This window comes from Haemaphysalis longicornis, unplaced genomic scaffold (assembly GCF_048455015.1).
Source record: "Haemaphysalis longicornis isolate Haplotype H1 unplaced genomic scaffold, Haemaphysalis longicornis Haplotype H1 scaffold_14, whole genome shotgun sequence".
Lineage (NCBI taxonomy): Eukaryota > Metazoa > Arthropoda > Arachnida > Ixodida > Ixodidae > Haemaphysalis > Haemaphysalis longicornis.
In genome coordinates this window covers 18,140,764-18,161,389 of record NW_027526245.1, presented here as the reverse complement: position 1 = coordinate 18,161,389, position 20,626 = coordinate 18,140,764, and the positions used below count along the sequence as shown (strand labels likewise).

The following is a 20,626-nucleotide window of genomic DNA, read 5'->3' as shown; positions in this document are numbered from 1 at the left end:
TTCGCCCAGCGCAAAAAAGTGCTTTCCGCGCCCTAGTTTTACGCTGTACGGTAAAAATATCAGTTGATTTTATTTGCTTAGTACCTATATTGACTTCGCTGACTCTTCTCCCGCCTTCAAGAGGCCTTATATTTTCCTACTGGCGTACCAGTCAGCGAAGCGTCGCATGTGCAGCGCTTGTGTGAAGCGACCTTGACTTGGAGCTAGATACAGTGTACAAACAAACCAAGTAAAGAAAGGCACATTCTTCCATTCACAAACGTGTCCTGGCTTCGTTTCAACTAAGCGAACGAATTGCGACCAAGCAATTTTTTTTTAACCTCCTTGATTGCGACGACCCGCCGGCGGCCGGCGGACGAAACGCTGGGCCGACTGACTGTCGGCCGGGGAGCCGTGCAGTAGCGCAGCCGTGGCGCAGCCAATTGCCAGCTCATCCCCTCCTGACGTCACACGAAAACGCCACAGAAAATGGGCGAGCGTAAAGAGAGGAGGACAGCGTTTTCGAATTAGTTTTTCTACTAAATAAAATCGCGTAAACGCGCCTAGAGTGGTCGAAACATGGCCTGGGGACTCCGGACTACAATTCGCGCTAGTAATCCCGCAATGTTTACATATCACTTCAGTGTCCCTTTAAAGACGCTATTTCATTGTTCGGTTCAATCGGTTATATGCTGCTGTCATGTGAGGAACGCAATATTTCGTACTTCGTAAATACGTCGTTTAGGAACAGTCCCCAACCTTTTCCGATTTCCCAATGGGAAAACAACTTCCCCGTGTGTGCACGCTTTGTAATATTGAAAATGCTTGTTTTTTGTTTTGTCGTACACTTACACTTCACACTGACTGTGAATCGGTAATCTGGCGCGCGAACTGATGGCGCAACATCGAGCGTACGGAAAGGCTGTTAAGGCGAAAGCTTTACGCCTTGTTAGAAGCTGAAATTGAGTGGCCCCGGAGTCGACCGTAAATATACAGAACGACGCATAACGTAAGCGAAGCATGCCAGCTGTGTAGTGGGATGAAAGTGGTTATCAACGTTAAATGATGAGAAGTGATGGAAGGTAGTGAATAAACGTAATAAACGTAACTTAGGATGAAACAGGTGCACTACGACAAACTAAAATAAATTCTTAATCTTTTAGTGATTATACTAAACAAGCGAGATTGCAAAGGTGGAATAGGCTGATATAGTACAGAAGCAATACTTTTCCTTAATGGTGGGGGGAGGGAGAGATGAATCCCGCATGGGGGACGACTCAGGATATGACGGCACTGCCACACTTTATAGCGTACTTCTACGCGGCACACTTGCTTTATAACGACCATACAAGTGTGTCAATCCCCAACTCCGGACTTAATACGGCAATATAGATGGGATGTAGTTTCGGACTTGGGCAATCGAGTTTCGGGATAAAGAGGTAATCTCGCCATCGTAAACCTTTTAAGATTTCAGCCGATATCAACAGATCGATCGAAAGAAAAACTGTGTGGTTAATCCTGGATGTGACGAAGTTGAAAAAGTTCGCAATTTTTTCTTACACGCAGGTTTTCGTTACATGCAGGTTTCGTGTTCAGCCCCGCGTCAATGAAGCAGAAACCAAACCACAAATGCTAGACATCAACGAAGGTGAACGCACCCTTAAAAGATTTATTTCCCAGTCAAAACTGCGGGTGTTGCGCCTGTTGCTTTCGCACCAGCTTAGACACTACTCTGCGCTCAAAAGCAACAACCTTCGTATTCGCAAACGCAACTTAAGTATCACTTATGCCTTTTGGCACTTCGAATGCTTTAATGCCTTTCAAAAACCAAATGTACGATAAAAGGGCGCCTTTCGCGAACTTGATGCTCTTTGCCGCACTCAAGATTGTTGAGAACGTGCTGGGTGGGATACTCTTCCGGCGGCGACATTATTCCTTCTCACCGGTGGAGGCGGCATTTAAACTTGTGAGCTAGTCTTCAAATTACAAAATTTTCGTTCTGCACGCAAAACTCATCGCAGACGAACCGATTCCTCCGATAGCAGTGGACGTACGCGACTACACGCCGACAGGGTGGCCTGGCACGTCACAACTTAAGTATCGAACCGACACCGCACTCACACGTGGAAACGCACGGTGCGGGCGAAAAAAGTGGTGTACTTACGCTTGCTACCCGGTCTGGCGTTCCGCTACACAAGCAAAACCAGAAGTGGCTGCTACGATAGCCACGGGATCCACTTCGTTCATTGTCATCATCATGATTATTTTCGTTTTTAGGCGATTCTAGATGTCTTCCTAACTGCTGCCTCCTTATGGCAGTGATAATGTTCGGTAGATTAGTGCATTTATCGGGTGATTTTTCAGTAAAAGTGCAAAAAACCATGTCTGATCAGATTAGCGACTTCGTTACAGCCAGGTTAACTGCCGCAATTCGTTCGTTACTTAGAGGTGGCAAACACATCGGCTTCTATGGAATTTGTTACACAGAGGTTAGTTACATCGAGGTTTAACTGCATTAGCTTTCCCCTTTCGAAGGCCTGCCTTACATCCGTCGTGAAGCCCGTCGTGAAGCCCTGTCAATGGATCGTACTTAATGAACCAGATTTAGGGGAAATCTCCAAGGTGGGGTAAGTTTCAGCGAAGGAAAGTTTTACATCCACCTCAATGCAGCCGTAAGGCTACTAAGGAAAGCTGCACAGATTTCTCTGAAACTTCACCGTTGAAGAAAAATTCGGCCAGGTCCAGGATTCGAACCCGGGACCAACGCTTATCCGGATCATTCCTTTGTAGCCGTACTGCTGCATTGAGGTGGATGTCAAACGTTCCTTTTCTGAAACTTACTCCACCTTCGGGATTTTCGCTAAATCTGGTCGATTAAACCAGCCAATCACTTCGAGTTCTTGAACAATTCGCTCTTGTGCTATATACGACTAGCCTCTTGGTCAGCTCAGTTGGTAGAACGACTGCTCCGGATAAGCGGTGGCCCCGGGTTCGAATCCTCGACCAGGACGAAATTTTAAGTGAAGAGCACTTTAGGGGCTCGCCTTCTCGTCGCACCTCGCTCACTGGACCAAAGTACAGCCACATGGCGTTCCGTCGTAGCGGCTGTCGTCGCACCGTAACCGAGAGGCTTCTAAATCCAAGCGGTTTATATAGTCATAGGAGTTCGAAACGCGTCAACCGCTGGCGCTTGTCCCCCTTGTTTACCCCAAAGAAAAATGTAGATACATTTGATGCAAAATATCCGCAAGTAACCTGCAGGGCCAACGTTCATTTAATAAAGAACGCTCGCTCGGTTGTTTTTTACGATTAAGCGAAAAAAGTGGCCGTGCAAAGCCGGCTCGTGCGGGAGGAAAACTAAGCACAAAAAAAACTTCCGCTGTCACAGTTTGAGGCAGGGGGTGCGTGAGCCCTGCAAAGGTTGGAATTTTAAATTGCATTTTGTGGTAACAGTGAGCCGATAACGGCGCTACAGCCCATCATGGCGAATCACTGCTCTGGACTTCCGACAGCTTTGACATTTAGTAGACTGCTTTAACTACTTTTTTTTCAACTGCGAAGTTTCTGAGAAAGCTGTAGAGCTTTCCTGTGTAGCCGTGCGGCTACATTTAGGTGGATGTCTGACTTTCCTTCGCTGAGATGGTACTTGTCTCCTTGCTCGCAAAGTGTTAGGTGAACCAGTGGAGCACGATTGGTAGTGCACCTAGAAAAATTTCCGTCAGACCTGTGTCTATTAATCACCCCTTCAATTGAACAGGGGAGCACAGGAATGCCGAAAATGTTGCAGTTTCCTTTTTATTACTAATGCAGCAGCACAGAGGAGGCCTGAAAAAATTTCTTAGTACAATGGCTAAGGCTACCGCGCAGGCTTGCTGCTGAAGTATCATCTTCAGCTCAACCAAGAATCGACCAAAATCGAAGCTTAAAGTTTAACACTGGAGGTGTTGTTACTGGCAGTAAGTACGCTGTTGCAGGAAAAAATACCAATATAAAGCCGAACGGTTGTGGGCGCTTGCCTCGCGGCGACCGCCGAGTCCCCGGATCGCGCAGTAGCTTTAGCTAAAAAACTGGCTAAAACCACCGCGCACCGAGAAAATGCTGAGCGTTTTCGAGGGCGTGCATCTCGCTGTACGCAGAGTCCCCTGCTGGCGTAGTGTTTAGCCAAAAAAACAAAAAAAAAAAATCTCGGCGCTGTCGTCAAGCGCTACAGCGCATGTAAAAAAACTCCAGCGCTAATGCTAAAGCTGAAAAGACACACTACTTGGGAGAGGCCACAGCTTCGCCGCGTTGTCTAGAAGCCATTATGGACAATTGGAGACGAGCCTAAGAGTGTGGCACTCCTCCCCGAGACGACTCGCGAGATACCGCCACCGCCGCCTGGAGTCGATGACGAAGAACTGTTGGAAGCTTCCTTTGCTGGAAATAACTTCGAATCCACCACCCGCCACGAACAAGACGACGACCTACGACGTCTTCGATGCATATAACGACGGGTGTTTGCGGTTAGCACCGCAACTGAGCAAATAAATAATGATACTGCAATAAAACTACCAGTCTCGCGGCGCTCACCTACAACGGCTTCGCCATTGGAGTCTTGAGTGCAAGCTTCCCTGGATTTTTGGTGTTAATTTGCCTTTCGCGAAGGCATAAAAATGACAAACCAAAGAAGGGCCGGATTTACTTCGAAACATCACGTAGAAACGTTCCGTATCATTCTTAGTTCTGGAGGTGCTCGTATTAAAACGTTAGTGTGTTTGAATATTTTGCAAAGTGCAGAGAACAACATATAAGTTCAACTACTGGGCATCCGCTAAAGTTCTAAGTGAAATGTTTGATGCCGCAAGGCTAACATATTTCATTCTACGAGCCTTTTGTTCATTGTAGGATTTCATCACAAGATAATTGCGGGATAAACAAATCAGCCTTCACTTCACCAGAGGCGCTCCGGAAGATACAGCAACGTTATTAATTCAAGAAATACATTGCCACGCGAATCGTGTGTTTTGCTCACAAATGTCTTTTTTTTTTTGGCTTCTGAAGACCGTGCTTACTCCCACGATGTAACGCCACAGGAGATGTTGACATGTTAATTGACTCCTCATTACGAACGCCACATTTTAACGTAGTGCCGTGTGAAGATATTTTGCCACGACTTAATACCCAACTCCGCCATCCACCCATCGATTTTGACTGTAGAATACAAATAACCTGCGATGATTGCTTTGAATATTTAAGCCACAGCATATCAAAGCAGACTTCAAGTTTCTTGAAACACGCTGTGATCAGTGTATGAGGTGGCCTTAGCTACTTCTTGGAACATGATTAAAGAAACCACAGCCAGCATAAACTGTATGGCAACGCGAACTTCATCAAACTGGTAACGAAAGGAAATACTAGGTGAAATCCGCTTTGTCGAACCATCGGCATATGAACAAGGACAGGCGCTCTAAACTAGGGATAACCGCTGCGTCGCCACAGCAACGCAGCCACGACTCGGCATTGCCCTAGCACCATTTTGTCCAGTTTTTGGCGAATCTTCTTTGACCAGGCGTGTGACAGTTCGTGCGTGTGGCAGTTCGTGTCACACGCCTGCTTTTTTTTCGATTAGGTACAGCAGCAGGATGTCAAAGGAACTGAATGGAATAGTGTCTTTCCGGCCTTCGTCATGACCAAACGTCATGTCATGACAACTACATGGCTCGTGCACGTTACGAATTGCCAGCCGCGATGTAATTACTGTCAATTAAATGGACAGCTTGTGAGTACGTAGAAGAAAATGAACAAAATACCTCACGTATTCGTGCCCCATCAAGCGGGTTAACTTATTCTCTGTGGCATTTGATAGTCAACTAAAATTCCTAAATTTCGGCGGCACAGTTAGACATAGCACATATTAATTCCCATTAAAAGCAAAGCTTTACTGAAATAGTGTAGCTGAGTTTTGACATCGTCAGCAATTTGACATTCATTTAACCACAGCTAAACTGTATTCTTGGTAAGGCATCATGTGAGTCGCCGTGTGCGCATGCGCTCTTGGCAGCTGGGTCGCCACCTGACAATGTGACTCGCCGCGCGAATGGCGAAGAGCAGGGCCGCACTCTCATAGTAAGTTCGGGCTTGGCCATGGATGGAAGCGAGGCCGGGCCGTTGTTTCTGAGCGTGGGGCGGAAGCTGGAGCCTCCGTCGGCAAGCGCGTCTGACCATTGCACTGATATCAACAGGAAACCTGCTATACCCAAGACAATCCGCAATGCCAACTGCGTGAAGCTGCCGTCCAAGACTCAGGAAGGGCTGGCCGTTCGGCTCGCAAAACACCGGAAGCGCAACCACCACGGTTGGCAAAGGTAGCCTTTGGTAGAATTGTATACTAATTCCAGCTGTATAAAACATTACGTAAGCGAAACGAAGGCTTAACCAGGGTCCGCTTGGCATATTTTGGGGTAGCTAAGCTATGCAGCAACCGTTTTGTCTTTGGAAGGTCAGAAGTAATACGGAGACTATGATGTGTCTAATGTCGCCTCTGGCTAACACATTACCAGCGAGGGGTATATTAACCACAAGAAACTTTGCGTTTGGTGGGCAAATTATGTCGTAACTAACGCTACATGGAATTCACCTATTTAATCTAATACGTGGTCGTGTGATTTCCCACTACCTCTACCTCATACAATATCCTTCTACGTTATCTGGAATCGTGGTAAAAGACATCGCCGTTTAAATTGATTTTTCCCGTCCTAATATATGGGGCGAGCATACTAGTGCACAAATGCAGTATAGCACCTCCATCTCCTGTGCCGGGCAAAACTTACTAACCAGGACAACACTGATGTCAAACGGCGGCAGTATTGGTGGCAAATATACGAACACAAACAGTACCATTATTAAGTGCATTCAGAAGAGCGTTCATTCGACTTGACCTGACTTTTCACTGTTGCCTAAAACGGACCGAGTTACGAAGTCATGCGTGTACAAACGACCTTACATTACTCATTTCCGTGGTATGGCAGAGAGTCGTGAAAGCACTATTTATGTTTCTTAAAAATATACGTTTAGCGCAAAAACCCCAAGACGGACCACAAGAAAGGGGACGGGATATTTTTTCTTGTGGTCTGTCTGGTTTTTTCCGCTAAACGTATATTTTTAAGAATCATGAACCAACTAGCCCCCCAACAAGTTTTGTTAAATTACTCTATTTATGTAAAGCTATTTATTGGCTTTTATTTTATACCAATGGTGTAATAACACGGCGAAATGTTTTTTTATAATGCACAAACATGGCGAAGCAGTAACAAGATAGTAGCTGTTGTACATGATGAACTATGCGGCGAGCGCCGTTAGTTAAAAGAAGATTCCGCTGTTAAGTTTTTCCAACCTATTTTGTTTGTTGCGTGCAAAATATATTCTGCAATAGAATCGCCACGGAGAGAAAGTATTTTTAAAAATGGCACGGCGAAACCGTGACACTCTAAAGTCGACGCTAAAACCTGTTCGGCTTCGGACAGATATGCTTCGCAAATAAAACGAAAATCAAGATACCCGAATAATCGGGCACAAATCCAGTTAAAAAGACATGCTAACGGATCACTTAAGTTGTCCGGCTTACGCATTCAAATAATTGTTGCATCTAATAAGTCGCCGGTTTTGCCGTAGAACCCCTGTGGTATCGCCCCACTGCCAGTAACACTGGCGCGGCCCTGAAATTGTTAAGGCAGTTGTTCATTATGGTGTCGCTCTATAACAAACGAATCCGACAGAGGAGCAAAAAATGCGGCCACCTTCGCATTTGAGATGCGAATACTCATGAAACATCGGAGCTAATGGCTTTCACAAGATTTAATGCTGGTTTTTTCTATAGCTTTGACCTCTGTTTTCATCTACAGGTGTATTTGTTTTTCTATACGAATATTTTGGCTGGTCTGAAACCACGTTGTTAGATCTGCCCGTCTTAACAGTATATCGGACATGGACGCCACAGAGTACCCGCCGTCTCTTTCAATCAGAAGCCCACCTGCACGTCAGAGGTTACGTCATTACTTTGCTGACCCAATCCCCGACGCCCGCCTTCGCAGCTTAGCGTTAACGCTGCAACGCGCAGGCCCCACGCCTGCTTGTCGTCTCCTTGCCTTTTGGCCACTTCCCCTCACATTTGGTGGCACGGAATTTTTCTCGCCTCCATTTTGCCGCGCCCATTCTTGAGCGATATCCGATACGGCCAAGTTGAGGAGCTTCCCGGTGACCCTGAAAATAGCGAGGATGAGGGAGGCCTTATATGCTTGCAACCTAGTATGGAATACAGACTGAAACGGTGCTGGAGCGGAAGAGAGAGTGACGCATAGGCCACATTTTTCGGTCGGCATATGAATACACAGGCACTTCCTACATCTAGAAATAGACACTTCGCAGCACAGCATTAAACACCAAGAAACTGTGGCGGTTGGGGCGTGGAAGCTTCGTCCGTACCTATTTTAGCACGGTTTTAACTTGGTCATGTGGTGCCTTCCGTCATTTTGTAAGCTGAGTTTTCAGCGTAGTGTGTAATTATACCTTGCGTTTTATTTCAGTTCGTTTCTGCTCATTCTCAACGCCTTCTTAGATTTCTGAGAGACTGGCGTTCTTCCTTTGCCCCCTGCCTTAGTTACGTGGCCCAACGTTGGTCGCGGAATCAGTTTCGATTGAAAACACAGCGCGGTGACTGAGTCGCTAAGGTGTTGCTCCGCTGAACCCAACGACGCTGGTTCGATTCCCAGCCGTGGCGGCTGTTTTCCTGATGGAAGCAAAAAACGGAGACACCCGTGTGTCGACATTTCGGCGCACGTTAGAGATCGCCAGATGGTTGACATCATGCCGCAGCCTTTCACTGCCGCACGCCTCGTAGCCAGGTGTAGCATGGGGACGTGAATTATTTTTATCTCCCAGAAGAAACACCCTTTGCACTGATAGCGTGAGTTGCGGCCTACGCTGGAGGCCGTGTCTGGTGAGTATGCTATCACCGGCCAAGCTTCGAAAGAACGTCACTGCGCCGGCGTGGCATCTGCTGAGTATGCTTGCCCTTCCTTTAGCCTCCCCAGTGCTATCATTGTCTTCCTTTCCCCACTTCAGTTGCCCTTGCGCCATATTCCTTACTCGGCGCAGCCCTCGAATCTTACTGGCTCAGTCGTAGCTTCCAGGTGGCTGCGATGACGTATTTCCGCAGACTCTTGAAGCGCAGGCCTCATAGTGGATGGCTAGCAACGACGGGGAAATCTAAAAATGGGCCTAATAATGCTACCGGGTTAAAATACAAAATTAAAAATAGCAATTTTTCCACGGCAACTGCTCTATTTGCCCAGTACTTATCATCAGGTTGCATCCCACATGACTGCCGAACTGCAAAAGAAATTCCTATCTTTGAATTCGGAGACCTCTTGCAACCATAAACTATCGTCCTTCAAAACAATTGAAAAACAGGAGTTCAAAAACAGTAACGTTTTGAACTCCTGGACCATACCCTACGCACACGAATTGTTACCTACCTCGAGGATAAAAGGGTAAACAAAATACCAACAGGATTTTTGTAGAGGATACCTACAAGATACACCTATCGCCGGTTTTATCTCTTGACGATGGGTCCATGGTTAAAGCTTTTTATTATTTTTTAGAGCTTTCGGTTGTGTTCTCATTACAGGCTCCCCACAAAACATTCTCGGCTTCACAGTTACTCTGACATTTCATCATTGTTAAAAAACTTTTATTACAAATACAAATCGAACAAAAAACAGTGAAGCTTCTGCTAATTGCGCTTTCGGTTTTCTGAAGCATAACTTTAAAGGGATTCAGCAATAATCCCGATTAAGGCTTTCACTTTTCCTTTGGGTCTGGGAGCGCTGCAAAAGCTTCAATTATCGCCATCAAGTGGCCCCACCGCGTGATTTGCTATACAGAGGATACCTGCCGTCGGTTTCTGCCTAGCTTTTGTGGCCATTTTTTTATATTTCCATCGAATTTATTTATTGATTTTATTGCTGCAATTGGGGCCCTATTCTCCACGTTGTACATACTTCTTGAACTCGGAATTTGCCGGACGCCTCGTCTGATTTTCTTTCAGTTTTTGGTCACGTGCTTCCGGACGAGAAAACGCCCGTCTGTGCTTTATCACTTTGGCATTTCATGACTTCTACAAGGCCCAATTTCCAACTTTGCCTTATGTCTCTATACTGAAATTCCATAATGCTTGGCCAGCGGCGGCAAACTGGACAAAATGTAGCAGCCATAGAAACGTAAGCATCCTTTGCTATTCAAGGAAAATATGACTTGTCAATTACGCCCTGTCTGTGCTTGGGTGAGAAGACGTGACGTAAATTAAGCGGTTGGCCCAAACGTTTACGTCACACATCTGCACATTTAGTGTGCGTAAAAGTGACGGGCTCTTAAATATAAACTTGGAAATGGCGGCTGCAGTAGCCGTGAAACAGAGCAATACCTTTCACGGGCGTTTGGCGGCGTGAAAACCGCGTTAATTGCAGCAGGAGTAGTTACGCACAAGATACGGGTTAAAAGCAAAAGAAATAAGAGTTTCGACTTTTTCTAAGTCAGCGCTCAGGTAGCTTAAAAATGACCTTCCGTATTTTGTGTTAAATTTTGCAATGAAATAGCAAATATTTCTTTGGCATAACCGTGACATACCCGCGCAGTAGAAGCTTGTAGCGTATTGCTGTCCTCACCGCGTCCTAAAACCCAAGGTCACGGCCATTTAGCGGCAGACGATAGCGTGGCGGCGGTGAACTCGGGAAGGTGATAACACAACAAAGCTTGCATTGAAGCAGAGTGTTTAACTGAGTTACTAGGAGCGACTGAAAGAAATACATAGATACACCAGAAAAGATTTGAAGGTGTAAATTTTGACACACTTCTGTCTGGTTGGGAACTCAGTTTAGCAGAAAAGATTGTGTCATGTTGCTTAGCTTAACAGCGCTTTTCGCTCACTTTTATATCAACGTAATGTGATCACTTTGTGGCGTGGGCGCGAATTTTTACTGTAAAAAATAGGTTTTTGTTGCCAGCCTCAGCGGCCGTTTAAACAGTTATAAGATATGCCAAGTGATTTCATCTTTTCTGTGCAATGTTTGCTTGCTTGGCCGTCATCTTCATACGCTAACCGTGAGATTACACTGCATGTCGTCATAGCTGTACCAGGGGTCGGACACTTCGGCTAGTTTCGGTATTGGAAATGCAGTGCCGCCATGACGCTGGTAGCCACGCGAGATTTCAGCAACGTTTGCGTACGTGGCTTTATCTTTCCGAGATACACAGCAATAAAGTAAACTGAGGCTATTATGTATCCAAATAGAATGTTTTCTTGGCTATTTCCTTTTTGACACACTATTTATTTGTTAACTCACTTCATTCGTTGCGCCTACGAGCAGCCCTATCGCTCTTATCTCTTCTGCTGCCATCCTCTTTGTCTGCTCCTGCAGCTTTCACTGTGTGCATGTGTAGAAGTTCTGTAGTATACCTTGAACATGAAAATTTTGGCAACTGTGAGGGCAAACTGGCTCAAAATGTCAAAGAAACTGTGGAAAGGACACAACGCGTGCTTGGCTGCCGTGTAGTGCAACAACTGCGGGAGGAATTGCAAAGCGGAAATTGCCCGCTTCCCAGCGGACGGCAGGTCAGCACACTTTTAGGTGCGGTGTACCTTAGGACTGCATAATGTCCCTACGCGTCCGTGCGCATAGCATTACAATCGCAAAAAAACACATAGGCACTGGCACTGGCAGGATTCGAGCCTTCGTCTGGTAGACCGGACAGAGTTCGTGTAAGTCGTTTTACCAATTGGTTTACGACCGTCAGTTAGTACCCAAGAGTCAAACGGCTTACTCTAGGGAGCCTACTTTGCCTGCAACGGTGCGGAGTACCTTAGGACCTACAAATGTCCGTCCGCGTCCATCCGTACGCACACCGCCATCAAGAGAAAATCAAGCGATATTCAATTTGAGCCGTGAGTTGCAGTTTCATTTAGGGAATAATCAAGGTGCAACTCACGGCTCCAATCGAATGACGATCGGGCCGCAAATCGGATGTAAATCGGGGCGCAACTTGGATGTCATTCCGAGTCCCCGTACTCCGCACCCTCGCCATCATCCACGGAGTGGAGATGCTGCCATTTTTTATAGAAAAAATCATGAAGAAGCAGGCAATATCCCTATGAAAAGAACGGCAGAGCGAACCTAAAAATCCCCTGCTGTTGCTTTAAAGTGAATTTCTTTTCACTTGGTACAACACATTTTTCAGTAATCTCGTACTCGTCGTCAACATTATTCAGAAGGTCTCCGCAGATCCATTGAACAATATTTTCTCTTTCCATTATGATGTGTTACTGAAAAATTACTGAAAAGTGGACGTGGTGGAAGGCGGGCTCGAGAGGCCCAGAACAAGGTGTGGGGTATCCTTCGTCCGTATTCCACGTCGAGTAACCTCCTTTTGTTCAAACGGGCCAAGGCGTTCGGAAAACCTGTGCGCCGTGAGGCAAAAAAACAGACTTGCCACACCTTCTTGACATCCATTAATTCATACACAGACATACACAAAGTCTGGACACATATACGTAAGCTCAAAGGACAGCAGACATACACCCAGCCCCTGGTTAGCACAACAGGAGACACACTCGAACACCAAGCAACACATTTGCACAACACTTCGAACACGTGTCCAGTTCAGCGCGCTAGACAAACACTTTCATGAAACACGAAACATCTGCAGAAAAGAAGTCCCTTCGTGATAACAACGAGTCGCACACTTCCTACATTTCTCCTTCTTCAATTCATTAGCTGAAGGCCGTTCTGTTCAAATGTAAACCTTTAGCTCCAGGTGCAGATAAAATCACATACACCAGGATACATCACCTACACTCAGACACCCTTGAAACGCTTCTTCACCTATACAATAACATATGGCTTTCGGGGCACATTCCTCGCTCTTGGAGGGAGCGAGGAATGTACAATTGTCCTTTAAGTCTTGTAACCTGTCTATCAGCGAGCGCCAAGTCCAGCTTTGTGTTAAAAAGCTAGTTGTCTGGGCAGATAGCAACGGTTTTAAATTTCATTCTTAAGCAGTGGCTTTCCTGAAGGAAGAGAAGGACCGTTCCTCTCCTGCCAGTTATCGTCCAATTGCACTGACAAGCTGCCTGTGTAAGCTCTTCGAGAAGATGACGAACGGGAGACTCGTGTACTTCTTAGAGTACAATGGTCTTCTCGAGAGCTGCCAGGCAGGCTTCAGGGCAGGGCGATCAACCAACAATCAACTCGTTGCATTGGAGTCTTATATCAAAGATGTTTTCCCCCTTAAGGAGTATTGTATGACGGTATTCTTTGAACTGGAAAAAGCATATGATACTGCTTGACGGTACGCATCCTAAGCGACCTGAAGTCCTTTGGCATGTCGGGTAACATGTTAAACACGCTTGCCAGCTATATGTTTTAAAAACCTATTCGTGTAAGAGTTGGAAGTGCACTCTCTAGGGTTCATGTGCAGAAAAATGGCGTGCCGCAAGGCGGAGTTTCGAGTTGCGCTCTGTTTAATTTAAAAACTAATTCACTCATAAAGGCATTACCACCACCAATTTCCTGCTCAATCTATGTAGAGGACGTACAATTATCCTTTAAGTCTTGTAACCTGTCTATCAGCGAGCGCCAAGTCCAGCTTTGTGTTAAAAAGCTAGTTGTCTGGGCAGATAGCAACGGTTTTAAATTTAATCCAGCAAAGTGTACTTGCGTTTTGTTTTCAAAAAGGCGTGGCATCCTGCTGGATCCACACATTCAACTCAATGGTATCTCGATTCCTGTCAAAAAGGACACAAGTTTTTTGGTACATTCTTTGACGAAAAGCTCACATTCATCCCACACAAAACAACTGAAACATAAATGCTTAAAAACAATGAATATCCTGAAGGTTCTCTCTGGCATTTCTTTTGTTCTGACAAACAACTTCTTTTACGTGTTTTTACTAGCCTGATAGGTTCACGATTGGACTATGGAAGTGTTGTTAATGGGTCTGCAAGTAAAACATCCCTCAAAATGCTGGACCCAGTGCTTCATTTGGGGCTTTGCCTGGCTTGTGGCGCCTTCTGCACTAGCACGGTCGAAAGCCTCTATGTGGAGTGTAATAAATGGAGCTTAGAACGTCAGCAAACATACACAGATCTCCTTTATGCTTTTACAATTTCATCTATGCCTCACCATTCTTTTAAATCAGTTTTTCACGATACGACCATGACTGAACTCCTTTTAAACCGACCATCGTTCTCTGCGCCCTTCTCTTACAGAGTTAGAGAGGAAGCGTCAGAGCTTGCTGTCTCCTTTTTACGCCATCCAAACTTCTGTAACAGATTTTCTAGCACCATGGCATATTCGCCCTGTATCATGCGACACATCTTTCACACATAAATAAAAACCGAGCTCCCATATGTGCAATTCTGCAGCACTTCTTGTATTTGCAGCAATTTGAACTGGTCCTTTGCTGGGTCCCAGGCCACTGTGGTATCGCCGGGAACGAAGCCGCGGATGGAATGGCTACTGCTGCTGCGCTCTCGAATAAAGTAGACCTAACATTACCCTACACCTACGTGAAGCCACACATAAGACAAGAACTTCGCAAAACATGGCAAACACACTGGAGTGAAAAACAGAAAACAAGTTACACGTAATAAAACCTCACTTGGGACCGGACACCACCGACACACGCAATAGATACTCTGAAGTCGCCTTGGCCAGATTACGGATAGGCACACACATGCAACGCACTCTCACCTTCTCAGTGGAGCAAGTGCGGAGAGGCCCTATCCGTGATCCGCATCCTTGTACAATGCAAGGCAGTTGACACAACACGACGCAAACACTTCCCACAACTATACACCCGTCATACTTCTTAGGAGACGAGCCCATGTTTTCAATCAAACGTGTTTCTGAGTTTCTTACCGACGTAAAATTTTTACATCTCATTTCTTGTCATGCATCTTGACAACCTGGCCCTTTACACCAGTCATCTTCATTTCATGGTCTTTTACTTTGTTTAGTTTTAGTTAAATGTCCAAATTTCACTTTCATGTCGCTCTCATGAAATCAATTTTGTTTGGCGCTCTTCGCCCTCAGTTGGCCTTGCGCCATTAAAACCCAAACTTCATCATACTTTCCCTCTGTCGCACTTGGTTGTATGCGGCTGACCCCCCTGCCGAGCTAAAACGTATCCTCAGTGCACGTCCCTTCCTTTTTCCTCACACCACAAACCAAACCAACCGTACGTCACCTCGAAAACGCACTGCAAAAAAACCAACTTTCACTCCCGTTGATGAACTGAAAGAAAAAGCACCTCCCGTCGGCGGAATCCGATCTGGGTCTCGTATTATGAAGCCGACTTCTATCCAATTGCGACATTTAGACACAGTCAAAGTAGATTGGATTTCGGGGAGGGTGCATGCACGTGCAAGAATTAAAAAAGAAAAATCAAGCGGCACTACATCTGACCAGGAGGACTGTTGAACGCAAAGCTTCCTTCGCGCGAAATCAAAAGGAAGGGTGAAAGTTGAACCCGCTGCGATCAAAAGTCCTAACTGCTTGCGTTATATTATCCGGGCTCGACGAGTCGGAGTCCAAATCATCCGAGAGTCAAAGTTCGAATTCAGGCGACAGGGAAAGAGCACTCGCAATATAGCTTCGGGATTCACCTTAGTAGTCGTAATACGCATGGTTTTCATGACTTTCGCTTTACTTCCTATAACATGCACTCAATCTTGTTCTCCATTCGTCTATTTTTGGTTGTTGTTATGAGCTGTCTGTCGTGTTTGTGTGAAGATCTGGCCCATTTGTTTGTATTCCTGTCTTTTTGTCACCAAATTTCCTCAACCAAAACACCTACTGTACGCTATCTGTACGGCAAGGGCACATCTTGGTTCGGCCCCACAGAAAGGACGGCCGTTATAGGGGGTCCTTTTGGAATCCCGAACACATACTCTGAGTAACGTATTGGTTCCAGTGTCTACAAGGGAACCAGCATCAAATCTTTCCACATTTATGTGCAATGTATTTCATGCTTGGTTCGAACGTGTTTATGGCTTTTACACGAATTCTGTTTCTTCACCACAAACTGCAGGCGTTAAATTTCCGATATTGTAGGATGCGAGTTTAAGAGACGACACAGAGGGACGATATGGGCAGTGCAATCGCGTCCGTGAGGAACGCTAGTGGGGATGCGTGTCAGCAGAGCCTTGGGAGGGCTGGGGGCGCCACGGTGACGAAACATGCGGGTTATGCCAAGCGCTGTAAGAAAACCTGATGTTACTCTCAAAACGGTAGATACCCTCGTCGATCGTACTGCTGCCGTCACCTACAGAAACGAACAATGTGTCGCAAAATTACTCAAGAAACCCTGGCGGCCTTGTCGCTTTCGGTTGTAATAGCCCCGGGCCGTGGTTGCAACAGAGATCGCTGTCAAATGCTCATTTGCCAGGGGGGCTTCTTGCGGCAATGGTTCCTTTGAGCGGGTGAGGTAGGAATAATATACGTTATTGGAGGCAGACCAGTCATGGGTGGGAACTCCACCTTGACAAGGTGTCACGTGTAAGGGTAGGCGAGTCATGGAGTGTTGGCCCTTCACGCATAAGAGCAGAAACATGCAAGTCCTTTTGTGGCTGAGGATCCCGACAATCCTGCTGCAAGCAAAAAATATCCCGCCATGTCCACGAAGTGAATGATGATGAAAGAGGCGAAGCTAAAATTCTTATCGGTAAAACCATGAAACCTTCGCCCACACATCATATAAAAACTCTACACGTTGTTATAGGTCTTCTTGACGGCGCGCACCATCTGAATGAGTGAAGGACGTAAGGCGCGTTCGTAGCCAGGCTCGCGTCTCTGTTTGTGGCGCAGTGGGAAGAGCGCCACACACCTCCCGCCGCGGCCAGAGATTCGTGGGATCGAAACCGGGTGCCTTCGTGTCAATGGCACTCGACACGTTGTTATAGGTCGTCTTGACGAAGCGCACCATCTTAATGAGTGAAGGACATAATGCGGGTTCGTAGCCATGCTCGCATCTCGGTGTGTAGCGCAGTGGGAAGAGCGCCACGTACCTCCCTTCGCGGCCAGAGAGTCTTGGAATCGAAACCGGGCGCCGCCGCGTCAAGACCACCACTCCTCGCTCGCAAAGGTTCAGACTTCCCACCGCTCCATTGACAAGCCCGTCGACGACGTCGATGTTTATGGTGATCATGTAGGACTTGTTTGGGACGATGAGGATCTCCATGGGTAAGTTGGCAAATTCGGTGTGTGACATTTAAGCCACCTTGGCCATCGCCTTCTGCAGAGCGTCATGTGTCGCGTACCCCCGGTACGTGTCTTGAGCTCGCAGACGACGAACGACAACCTCTTCTTCCTCTCCTCCTTGTTGGCTAGCAACGAACGCGTTGAACGTTTTGACCTATTCGTCCAATCTTTGGTTGGCCAATCCATAGGGGCATCCTGCCACAGTCATCACCAGCGGTATGTACACGGCGCTACGAGGGACGGGACAGAGCCCGAGCAGGAGGAGCTTCATGCCTAAAAGATTGTGGCTCGTCTAGGCGTTGCCGCACATTGCCGATGCTTTGAACGCAAGGGCATTGAACGCAAATGAAGCAATACCCTCAAGAATGTCGGCTACCTTTTTACCCTGTCGGCCTCTAGCAAGATTTCATTAAGGCCACGACGCAGTGCAAGGATGTCCTCGATGTGGCAGGCATGTATTTCTTTAGGCCGACAAGCCCACGAGCCGACAGCTTCACTTTGGCCACGTCCGAACGAATGGTCAAAGCGGCAAAAATTTGACACAGCTGTTGGGAAATACTGGCCCAATCAGAAACCACGTTTTTGCAATTCCGCCAGATAAAACAATATTCTCTGGTTTGTATGCGGCGTCCCATCGCTTCGAGGCATTGCCGAAGCGTATTTGTCGAGCAAGTCCTCGCCGCCCTCGCCTTGGTGACAGGCGAAAAGCGGTTGCTCAATGGCGTCTGGTGACAGCAACTGCCAGAGACGCAGCCGGAGCAGCGCCAGCAAACTTTCTCTTATCTAAACGCTACACGGCTTGTTGTGGAAAACGGCGACCGGAATATAACTCAGTGGCGCGATCGGGAGGCGTTCAACGCTTGTAAAGGCTTCAATAGACAAGTGCAGAAGACTTTGATTTCGAAGCGTTGCAGCCGTGCAGGAGCAAGGAACCCCCTTTTAAGATGGAAATAATATTGACATAAGCCAGATATTTCATGAGAATGGTTGTGAGCGGAACAAAATAAACAGAGAATATTGCTCATATTGTGAAGGGGCAATCTCTGTTCGCGCCAAACATGCGGTGGGCGCTGCGACGCTGACGAAAGACGACGAGAACGTCAACGCTTGGCCCCGGACTCACGCTGCTGCCTAATCCAGTGCTTCCCAGCTTATTCTGATTTATAAATAGCTCTAATTTACGTGTCTTTGCCACGTTGAACTGGCTTTCGTCGCAAGAGATAAAAGGCGGTGAAGAGGGTGTGGAACGAAAGCGCGATAATAGTCATGGTACACCAGCCTGGTTGTACGGGAAGAGTGAAACACGTGAAAAAATGAATTGACCAAACATTCATACCATTAATCATAGGAAGGAGACGGGGGAGTAACTCCTGAGGGCAGCCATGAAGATAGGAAAGGTGGAGGTTACGTGGCAAGAAAAGCAAAAACCTGTTGTGTTTTCGAGACTCAGGCAGCCACTTGGCAGTCAATTTTTCTAAAACCATTTCTTTAATTTTTTAACCTTAATGCTGTAAATATTAAAAATAATTATTTTCGATTATAATAGTTAGAATATTAGTTTAGCCGTTTCTTCTTCATAAACTTCAAAAGCTTGAGTCACTGCTTCTCTCGTATTCACTGTATATATATCTCACTCTGTGGTTATTTTTGCGTGTGTGTGCTTGTGTGTGTTCGCGAAAACAACGCGCCTTCTGAATCTTTATACAATATTGAAATTAGCCGCACTTTATTATCACCTTGTTGTGACACTTCAATTTCTAAAAAGAGTCATACTGTCAATACGCATGTTTTCAGAAAAACATTTTCGCAAAACTTCCATTCTGGCGAAATGTTTTATAGTTTGAAAGCCATGTAACGTAAGCAATCGTCGTTCTGGAGGATAATAACTTTAACTTGGTGTTGTATCAACCGAATGCTCATTTTTCAAGCACATGGTTATCCCTACGGAAGCACCACTAGGTTCCCTCCATACATTCACAAAATGAAACGGGAGAAATAACAGCAAATTCTTCACTTACCACTTTTATATTGTCCCCTTTACCGGCTCGAAGGTCATTTATGTCCTGTGGTTTCGGCATGTCCAACGTACCTCTCAATTTTCCATCGTCACACGAAGCTTCAAATCGATATATCTCCCTCCGCCACTGAAAAATGGCCACCCAGTGCAATAGTTTGCCTCCAAAACACTCTTTACAAGATGACAAAGAACTGGAGGACCAACTGTAGCAGCCATCCTTCGGTTCCCTCATAAGCAGAATAAAAAAAGCTTCATTTTCAGAAAGACTTTCCAAAACACCCAAAGCCTTAGACTCCTTAGACGGTTGGCTACCGCCCATTGCTGTTCATTCGGTGTGGCTTGCTAGCTACACTGACACTATCTTCAACAAGCTCTATTCATGTTGCTGCAAAAAGTATGTTCGGGATATCTCTATTCACAGAGCTTCGATAAAAAGCTAAGAGACGGCCGCCAGGGCTCCACGAACAACAATCGCTACCCCAAAAGAAAGATAAGTATGCTTCATATCTGCTCACAATAGTTTCTTTTAGCGTTCAAGAAAACAATGGAGTGTTATCACGATGTGAAGGAATAGCAACGGTTTCATATAACAACGTTCATGACAATATCTCTTACAATATCTGTGTCTGCAAGGAGAAGTTTTCATTACATAAATTGGCGAAAAACTCTGATCCCGAGTTTCTTATGGAGAGTTGCCGCAAATGTACCTGGAGAACTCAAAAGATCTCAATAGGCGCGACTGATGTCATCATTAACAGGTCGTGCACCGATAAATACTGTCACACTGCGACAGCCGAATAGGGCCGGGAGATGGATACCACAGGGGCAGGTAACTTAAGTCTATTGGGGCAAATTTTGCGTTCTGATTGTTTCGTTATGTCCAGGAAAAGCAGCCATAAATATCAGGCCGGTAACAACGTATATTTCCGCGCACTTTCCAGGGGTGCACTTCCCTCGGCACTTTCCATGCACTTTCCAGGGGAGCAGTTCTTATGCAGTTCGGATGCACTTCTTTCGCGAGGAAAAGCTGCGCTGGCGCTTGGACGTCACTTTTACAAAATCGTTGGACAAGGCAGACGAGCGCCCGCGAACTCCACCCGACGCCGCGATGGAAACATTTCTCACCGCTTATTTTGTGCTTTTTGAATTAGCCGGCGTCATTGTATTGTCACAAAGCCAAGGACGACGCAGTTGTCTTGCAGGAGAAACAAGTTTATTGGAGCGAACTTGTGCTCTCCTAACAACTCAAAAGAATACAGAGGCGGCGAAGCAGCGGTCAACAGTGTTTGCGCAGACGAGTGTCGTCGAACCGAATGCCGCGGAGTCTGCTCTGCAGGCT

The 20,626-nt window shown here is 46.3% G+C and overlaps 1 long non-coding RNA gene across 1 annotated transcript in view; it reads right to left on the bottom strand.

Annotated features, from left to right (window-relative positions):
- Nucleotides 1–19,637, bottom strand: part of LOC144164989 (uncharacterized) — a 49,457-nt gene extending 29,820 nt beyond the window's left edge. The window contains exon 1 of the long non-coding RNA XR_013321294.1: nt 19,289–19,637. This is a non-coding gene — a long non-coding RNA (uncharacterized LOC144164989). The remainder of the gene's footprint in view (nt 1–19,288) is intronic.
- Nucleotides 19,638–20,626: the final 989 nt, after the last annotated feature.